Source organism: Protopterus annectens, chromosome 15.part0 (assembly GCF_019279795.1).
Source record: "Protopterus annectens isolate FY-2018-M chromosome 15.part0, PAN1.0, whole genome shotgun sequence".
NCBI lineage: Eukaryota > Metazoa > Chordata > Ceratodontiformes > Protopteridae > Protopterus > Protopterus annectens.
Window position 1 is genome coordinate 509,110,337 of NC_056749.1, and position 10,248 is coordinate 509,120,584.

At 39.5% G+C, this 10,248-nt stretch overlaps 1 non-coding gene across 1 annotated transcript; it reads left to right on the plus strand.

The window, feature by feature from the left end:
• Positions 1-9,400: 9,400 nt before the first annotated feature.
• On the plus strand, positions 9,401-9,527 carry LOC122790191. The gene has a single exon (XR_006362952.1). It is a non-coding gene; the product is annotated as a U6atac minor spliceosomal RNA (small nuclear RNA).
• Positions 9,528-10,248: the final 721 nt, after the last annotated feature.

Here is a 10,248-nt window from a genome sequence, read left to right on the forward strand (position 1 = left end):
ATCACACTGAACTCATGCTTACGTTAAACAAAACAGATTGTTGGTTTATTGCCTTCTATTTACATTTCTCTCTCCAGGCAAGTATGATTCCTGAATGTACTTTCTGAAATACCCATGGTTTAAAGTATATGTTGATGAGGTATTTCAATTACTAATTAATAATTGGTGTACCTGTACCTGTACTTCAAACCTTGTTATGCCCATAGACTTCTGGGCATAGTTAATGGTAAGTCCTTAGGTCTGTTAGTTAACCCGCACAACATTCAAGACCTTGTCCTTAACAATATATCTTGTATCTGTTGTTCATACTAATGAATAGTTCAAGCCACAAGCATGGTGATTGCAACATTGTATTAATTGATGTCAGTTTTAGTCAAGGAACTGCTACTGCATAATTTACTAGATTAATCATTATTTCACATTATCTTCCTTTTTATTCTCTGACTTTAGTGGAAATCTGAATGACTTGTTTTTGTAAATCATTACTTTGTTTATATCTTTTTTATTTTGCCTAAGGCCCTAGTCATAGCCTAAAATGATCCATGGAATGCCCACTCACCCAGTTACAAAAATTAAAATAAATAAATTGATAAATTAATCAATCAATAAATACCTCCTCCCTATCTACCATGCCTATACCATGTACAACTCTGGTTAAATCCAACCATAAACTAGTGACCTTTTCCTTTAACATCTTAAATCCAAGTGTAACATCCCTCCTCTGGGCCATTGATCAAGGTGCCTCAATCCTCACCACTGACACTGGTGGGGAATGTTCACTATGAGTAAAATAGACACACACAGTATTTTCAGATGCAGCCCTCTGCATGAAGTACAATTTCTCCTCTCCTCTCCAGGCCCCAAGTAAGACTCCCCACTGACCATTATATAGCTGAATCCTTAGCCAGGTGCTCCAAGCCAAGTCCTCCATCATCTCTATGAAATCAGTGCTTTCAATGTCCCTGTTCAAAGTAGCTGTCACACACACACACTCTCTTTGAGATTTGACTTTCACACATATACACACCCACCTGGGAACAGCTGGCACAGCTTATATGCTCTGTCACCTCCACCCAGACTATAAGGTAGATTTGATGCCACCAGAACACCCAAAGTCAGCTACTTTAAGGCTGTTACGAGGGTACCCAGTTACACTTATAAAAATTAATACTTATACAAATAGAAATGTTTAACCAAGCAGCAATATATTCAGGAGCATGGCTCTACAGTGCCATTAAATAAATGCAAATACTCTCAAAGGTTAAATACTTTCTAAAAAGACCAGCCACAATGAAAGGTTTAAATGTATTTAATAATAAATAAAAAAAAAAACATGAAAATACTGAATACCTATTTACAATAAACACCAGAGTTTCTTTCACAGGAAATATATATACTATATATATATATATATATATATATATATATATATATATATATATATATATAAACAGATGGAAAGACTCAAACATGTACAGAAAAATAATATTTAGTTAATCTCACTATATTTTTTAACTGACTGAAAAATTACTATTCCCTAATTACTTACTAAAGCAAGGCAAGATGAAAGTGGATGACTGTATTGCTCTATCTGTGCTCTCAAACTCCAAATATACCATTTCATTTAAAAGAGACACTTTTCTGGATGCCTAATAAGTAGTGCCACAAATACTTTCATGAGACCTCTACTAAATTTGTTTTATCAAAGGTTAGCCACTGGGTATGCTCTCAAGTATTGAAGTCATGATGTCCATTCATACAGTGAGCCCCACCATATGTCTCAGAAACTATAATCCTATCATGCTAACTAGTCTAATCTGTAAGGTTGTGGAGTATATCATTCCTGACTTTATTAGCTGCAGTATGAAAAATATAATTTACCTAGATTCTCATTCTTTAGCACTGTCAAAGGGAGATACTACTGACCTACCAAAGTAAACTTCTTCAAGAAATTCACTGAGTATGAGAATAGTTGTCACTTGGTTCAAACAGCTGGATCTTGATCTGGCAAAGGCTTTCAACACCATTCCACATTCTGGTGTTATAATTAAATCAAAATACCAAATCATGGAACTGTGCATGGTGATATGCATTGCAAGCTGGTTAAAAGATAGAACTCACATAAAGTAGCAGGTGCCACATCAGAAAGCAAGAAAGTAGTTGTATACTTCAGGGATCAGTCTTTGGACCTTTTCTTATTTGGCATACATTTCTTAGACCTCCAAACAGTAAATCTAGGCCTATGACTAAAGAGGTTTGCTGAGGGCTGCAAGTTAAGTGTTACTGTCTGATCACCCTTGACATTTCTTTATTTATATTACATTTGTTTACTGGGAAAGCCCAACTGGGATAAGACCCATTTTCAATGGAGATTCAGGGAGAAAAGCTCCACATACAGAGATTATACAAAACGTATACAAAAAAAATATACAAAACTTACACAAGAAATTATACAAAAAATATATAAGACTTACAGTACACCATCAGTTGCATTCTATGCTATTATAACTGACATTTGTTTTATACAGTCATAGGTTCATAGGTAGGTACTAGGCTATTGGCCCTAGAGCCTATATAAGCCTAGCCAACAGTACCCTGGATTTTGCCACCCAAGAAAATTATTTTCCTGTGCCCCTGTCAAGCAAAGCCACAGAAGTGATCCCCGGGGTGAATTTCCTATCTCCCATCCAATTATCAATATTTTTCTTGAAGAGTGCTAATGAGGAGCTTTGTTTGATATAGATAGGTAGTTTGTTCCAGAGTATGGGAAGTCTCTGAGACAGGAATCTATCCCTCCAGCATGTTCTGTTTATTGTGTTGATAAGGTTTAGGTCCCTAGAGCGTGTAGCTCGGATGGATTGGGATTTCTTTATGTGGAGCATGTCCAACAGCTCTGGGTTTGACATAGCTTTATATGTTAGGCAGAGATTGCCTCTGAGTAGCCGATTTGCGACAGAGTAAAGCTGGAGTATTTTGAGAGGGTCTGCATAGGGCATCTGTCAGAGGCCAGTAATCCTCTTTGTGAAGTATTTCAGTGGCCATTCCAGTTGTTGTAGATGTCTTGTGAGGTACATACCAAAAGGGGCATTGTACTCTGCAATGGGTCTAATGAGTGATGAGTAGAGGGGAACAATGACCTCTGTTTTCCTGGATGAGAAACCTTTTGTGATGAGGTATGCCACATGATAGGATTTCCTGACTACCGTGGCGATGTGATTTTCAAAGGAGAAACTACTGTCCACTTGTGTCCCAAGGTCTCTTATCACACTTTCAGTGTTAAGTAGACTACCACCTATGTGGTAGTTCATGGGTACAGAGTTTTTACCAAAAGGGATGACAATGCACTTTTTGGCATTGAGCTTGAGGCCATGGCTTTGACACCAGGCATCTGTCTCAGTGAGGCCCTTTTGTAGGATGTCCACATCATTAGGAGATTTGATTATGGATCCTAGTTTGCAGTCATCTGCGAACTTTGTTAGCCAAAGACCTTCTGTGTTAGCCTGTACTTCAGAGAAGTAGATACCAAACAGGATAGGACCTAGGACTGAATCCTGTGGTACTCCACTTGTCACTGGTCTGAAGTTGGATTTAGAGTTTGCTACTTTCACAGTGTGGGTTCAAGTCAGTTAGCCATTTGGCAACCCATCTTGTGACATAGGGATTTATACCTAGTTCAGTGAGTTTATCTATAATTCCAGAGTGGGGGATGGTGTTGAAAGCCTTGGCGAGATCTAGATAGGCTGTGTGTACCACCTTACCCTCATCTACAGCTTTGGTGACCACTTCAAAGAAGTCTATCAGGTTTAGGAGACATGATTTGCCTTTTACAAACCCAAACTGGGTAGGGTCCAGAGTTTGGAGATTACCAATGTCATTGTTTATAAGTTCCATGATGATACACTCCATAGCCTTGCAGACCAGGCTCGTCAGGCTAATGGGGCGGTAGTTCCCGGGGTCTGTGGTGGCTCCCCTTTTGTGAAGTGGGATAATTGTTGCTGTGTGCCATTCAGTGGGCATAAAGTCTGAGGTGAGGCTATGATTGAACATGGTACTTAGGTGGAGTGCCAGTTCTTTCTGTAGTTCATGTAGAACGCAGACTGGGATGTTGTCAGGTCATCTGATATAATTCTTTATTGTAGTGTAGACATTGTAGTTTCTCAAAGTAAGCTGTGGAAGGGTTTGTAGGGGAGAAATTGGATAGAAAAAGATGAGGATAGAGATTATCTATACACAAGAGAGAGCATAGATTATGAGGTGATCAGGGAAGAAGGAAAAGTATGACCAGAAGCTATTAAGACTAGTTAGCCTGGAGTAGTACGGGAGCAAAACCAGGTGTCATTAAGATAATTTTTACGAATCTTTTTGAATTGGTTGGTATTTATGTTGGTTCTGATGCTATGAGGTAGTGAACTCCACCTTGTTGCTACATAATGAGAAAATAGTCAGTCTCCTGCCGTTTTAGTGGATTTGGACATGTGTAGTAGAGATTTATTTGTTGAGCGAAGACTTTGATTTATGGTGTGGGGCTGGAGAATATTTAGAAGGGCAGAGTTTTTTTCAGGTTGATATAGTGTCATGACATGGTGTCATTAGTTCAAGAAATAATCCTCACTAACCAGTGATGTACTGAGAAAGAAAGAAAGAAAATTAAAGGCAGATAAGTACAGTGTTGTTCCATTTGGCAAAGAGCTGTCATCTCCAATTTACAACATAGCTAACAACCTTCTACTAAATTATACCGTAATCAGTGAACCTGGCACATAGTTTGATAACTCCCATTATTATGAACATGGTGTAAGCATAGTAATTAGAAAGTCTTGCTATTTAGTACAACTTGTATGTAAAGGTGTCTTGTCCAGGTTAAAAGAATATATTGTTCCCCTACTTTGTTCAAATAGACCAGTATAATGATCGCATTGCTTTGTACCTGTATAGGCACAACGTACAGCTGCAAAAGCTCCAGAGCTTCTTAACTAAAAATATCAGTAGTCTAAAGGCCATTAGCTACCATGATCAGCCTTGAAGCTGTCCTCTATCTCTTACAGAGTGGAGATCTATGTCTTGTACTTTGCTCAATAAATGATCCCGCCATCAGTGATCTCTTACATTTCTTCTAGCCAAGAAGCCCTACTAATACTAAAACTGACGATTTAAATTGCAGCAACCTATAAATAAATACACTGCAGGGATAGAGCTAGTATCTAACAATTGCTCCATTCCTGGAATAATTTACCCTTATATGTTAAACAGGGTGACACCCCCAAATCCTTCAAGACTAGCCTGGATGATTGGATGGGCATCCAGAAAGTTGTGTCTTGCCTAACATACCTTTTCCATACAGAAGCAGAAGGTGTATTATGAAGACAGGCATTCACAAGGTAGAAATGGTCTTATTATTTACTTGTCTTTCTTTGATCCTAGGATCCTATTAGAGACATGTTCATATTGTACAGCTTTATCAGTATTCAGGCCTCACAGGCTAATCCAGAACACTGACTCTATTATATCTAGTGATATACACCCTAATATTAATTTATGAATCTAAATTATTCTTGAAGCATTCATGATTTTTAACATATCTGCTATGTATGGGAAGTTATGTTATATTATAACTGTGGGCATTTCCTCCTTTGTCTTGATTTAATAAGGGATGCATAAAGAGCATATTTATGTCTCTTTGAGGTTCCTTCACAATGGTAGATAGCAAGACATCTTTTAAAGATGGACTGTCGAAAGCCTTACATGTCTTAGGACAGCCTTACCTACAATATATGTAGCTGTTACTATATAATTGCAGAAAGTGTAGTCATTCTATGCATTACATATCTCTGCAGTTTGGAATATTCCTGGTAAATCTTCCTTTGCCTTTTCAATAAATGTAACTTACTTTTAGTATATTTGCATAAGTAAATACTATATTCCAAAACTAACGATGTGTGAGAACAGATCTTTCAAAATGTTATGGTCCCTTATAGACATAATTGTAAACATTATTCCCACAGTCTAAAGATCTCTGTTTCTTACCATGGATACCACAAGGAGCCAGCTTTCTGAGGCTTTTACCACTTCCCCCACTGTCACTCTAGCTGCCTAAAGGCTAAGCCCTTTTGGAGGGAACTGCATAGGCAGCCAGAGCAACTAAAGCATTTCAAGATTTTCTTACTCCAACCAAAAAAAGCTTTATTCATCCTGAACTTAACAAAGATATATGCAACAAATCTGAACTTTATATCCCACAATAGAATTTTATACAACAAAGGGGGTTGACGAGTGGGTACAGATACTGCACAAGTGAAGAATTCAAATATCTACAGTTACTGCAAAGTGCAACTTAAAAAAAAACGGCACAATGTTCATCATTCTCACTACTGCATTTAGCCTATGGGTAGAATACTATGCTATCTAAGAGTCCCTAAAGAATTGTTCTAGCAAAGCCTGCTCTGGACCTGAAAAGGGAATACCACTTGTTGCAAATTGTAAATGAATGAATAGAGGACCATGCTGCCACCGCTAGGATACTTCTAGAGTCCACTCATTTCCAGTAAGCCATTGTAGAAGCTAAGATTCTGGTGGAATGTGCCTTAACACTGCCTGGAATAGTTCTGCCATGGTGGGAAAGAAAGAAAACACAACAACAGAGGATAACCACTTAGAAATAGTCTATTTAGACATGGGATGACCTTTCTTAGTTTCATATTAGGAAACAAATGGTTGGTTATCTTTATTGAAGGTCGTAGTTCTGTCAAGATAGTACCTGAGTTGCCTATACACATCCAGAGAAGAATCTTTTCTCCCTTGTTTTAGGCTTTGGATAGAAAAAAGGGATAGTGATGATCTGATTCAATGTCATTTCTAAAACAACCTTGGGTATGAAGGAAGGGTTTGTGTGCAGACTAACGCTATCCTTACAGAGTACCAGATAAGGTTCTATCACCACAAGGGCCAGCAAATTTGATACCCTTCTAGCAGATATCTATGCAATGACAAGGGTGAAGTCTTTCCAATGACAAGAGCAATGTCTATGCAATGAAAAGGGCAGTTTTCCAAGTGATGAACCTCAACCTTGCCAGACAGGCAGGTTCAAATGGTGACAGTCAATTTCTCCAGTACAAAGCAGACAGTAACGAGGGGGTTCCATGGGCAGATATGCTGAAATGGTTACAAGATTAACTTTCATAGAGGAATATGATAGTAACTTAGACAACTATTTGAACACTAGTGGTACAAAATTCCTGATGGACCCCTGGTTATTGGCTAAGTACAAAGTAGAAAATGTCTTCCATTTGCCAATATAGGATTGTTAGTAGCAAGCATTCTTACCTCCTTCAGTACCTGCTGCACGTCATCATGAAAAAGGTACTTAGAAGCTATCAAAACTGAATCATCCCTGCATTAAGTTGAAGAGGTTTGAGGTCGGGATGTATACAACTCCCAATCTTTTATGTTTAGATCCAGTCTGTGAGGAACCTTGTGGGAACAGCTCCTGGCCCATTCCAGAAGCAGGGGAATCAGTTTTTCCTGGGACAGAAGGGAGTCACCACAATGATTTTTGGAAAACCTTTTTGTATCTTCTGAATTACCTAGATATCATTGGAAAGGGTGGAAATGCATATAGCAACATTCCTGATCACAGGCATGATAAAGCATCTGTTTTACAGGCCTACCTGCAAGGACTCCTAGAACAACACTTGCTTTTCTATCGGTTTTGAAAGGTGGTGAACAGATCTAACTGAGATTTTCCCTACATGTTGATCTTTTCCTGGAAGACCTCCTCATTGATGTTCTGTGTGTCTGCCACTGCATTTTGCTTTCATAGTATGTAAGATGCCTGAATAGTTAAAGAATGCTGACGAGTGAACTCCCAGGCTATCACTGTCAATCAGCTCCCCCTGTTTATTTATGTGGCACATCACTGTGGTGTTGTCCGCAATGATCTGTCGAGGACCTGGGTCCTATAAATGATTTAAAGATTATATGGCATGAATCACAGCCAAAATTTCTTTGATATCTATGTACTTTTGTTGTTTGATCTGCCACTGGGTCCTATAAATGATTTAAAGATTATATGCATGAATCACAGCCAAAATTTCTTTGATATCTATGTACTTTTGTTGTTTGATCTGCCACTGGATCTTTGTACTTTTACCTCTTTTGACATTGCTGGTCAATATAGATTGTGTTGGGGTGGGTGGAGGAAAAGGGAGACCTGAATTCTGAGCAGTCTGATCTCCCCACTGCAGGTCTGATATTATAAAGCCCAAGACTGGAATCTGAAATTCCAGAGAAATGAAGTTTGGAACAGACAAAGTTGTCATGAGACAGCTTCAGTATGAGGTTGGTTGGGGGTGAGGGGGTGGGGTTGAGATGTAGGAAGGTAGGTAAGATAAGTTAAGTGGGTGTAGAGAGTTGTTAGGAAAGGGTTAATTAAGCTGTGAAGCTGAGGGAGGAAGTGTGGTAGGATTAATGGGTGGGTCTTAAGGGTTTTGAAGGGGAAATTAGTGTTGGAAAGCACATATGGTGTGGTTTTGTTGTTGAAGCAAAATCACGTCCTGATGACCTGAGGTGTGTAGAGGTAGGCCTGGGAGGTATGGCCTTGGGTGGTTTCCTAGCATACAGGTAAGTACAATTTCTTCTTGGGGGAGAAGCAGGGCTCATATCTGCAGGAGGCTGGTGTTTTTTTTTTTATCTCTCTCAAGAGAAGGAGGGAGAGAGTGTGTGGGGGGGAGTAGTGGAGGTTGTATGCATGGTCGAGGGAAAGAGGGCAGTAAGACTGAATATAAGGGGAGTGAGTGGTGCTGCTGGCTACTGTAGGCTTTGTGGATAGTTTAGGCTGAATTACTTACTTTTGGTTGTTCCTGATGTCTGTTTGTTGCCGAGTTTGTCGGTTGCTGCATGGTATGTTGCTGATAGTGAAATGGTGGTCAGTCTGTGCTGTAATGCTCTTTTTATAGGTAGGGTTGGAGTTATTGCTGTTAGGGTGCCCAAGCCAGGAGAAGTGGTTCGTTGGTGGGATAGCTGCAGGTTTATTGTCATCCAGTTATTCCCTTGTTCTTTGGGGGAGGCTCTTTGGTGGTATTGGTGTTTTCGTGGGCATGCAGGGCCAGTGTCGTATTATGTGCATGTGCAGTGGGGAGACAGTCCATTGGGGTATAACATGGTAGGATGCTTGCAGTAGATTGATGACTGGGGATAATAGTTCTCCCCATTTGAAGTTTTTATCACTAGTTTTCCTTTTATAGGTGGGGTAAGTGGATTTCCCTGGTGCTAGAGGGTTAGTAGCTGATGGAGGAGTCGGCAATGCGTGCTTCTCATCAGTGTGGTTTTGTGCATGCACAATTCAGCCACTCAGATGGTTTCATTTAAAAAAAAAAAAGTGATATATAAATAATAAATGAAAATGGGGATGTCTGAACTGAGAGAAGTTCAGCGAACCCCTTGATAGGGATGGATGAAGTCTTGGTGGCTTTTCTGTACACATATGGTTAAGGCATTGCCACTTACTTCGGGGCAGCTAATGGGTGGGGGGTTCACTAGGTGATGTGAACAGACTCTCTATGACCATTGCATAGAGGCAATGGAAAAGGAACAATCTGCAGTTACTAGATTTATTTTGGGAACACATGAACTGCTACACGAAGGGCCCTTTATTTGTGTGTGCTTTTTTTTTGTACACTGAAAACTAAGCTGATTATATCACAGCTTGGATTGCTGGAGAAGAAGTTATTAGCAGGCTAGCAAAATTGGGTGTGAATGGGACGGGGTCCTTTCAGTGGCAACTACATACTTTAGGAAAGAGGTGGGAGGTTGTAGGAGGCAATCAAACACTGAGTGAACGTAGATTACATCAGACAGAACCGTACTATGTCAGGTCACTGACAGGGCTTGGGACTTGATTGTTTGCTAGGGAGCTAGGTGGGTGGTTAAACTATTAAATAACTGTTTGTAAGGGATCATGGTCTAAGATGTGTCTATAAGGTCAAGATATTGTCAGAGCAGGTGGTATAGTGGTACATTTGCTCTGATTGCAATGTATCATTTCTGGTTGTCATTAAGCAGGTTGGTGATTTTGACTGCTGTTGCTAGATTTATTTGGAGGGGGTGGTAGTAGTATTTAGATTTATTATTCCTGGATTTAAAGTTCATAGGTTCATACTAGGCTATCTGCCCTAGGGCATTTATAAGCCTAGCCAGAATGTGTTTGGTTTTCGCCACCCATTTTAAATTAATTTTGCTATGTCCTTTTTTGTG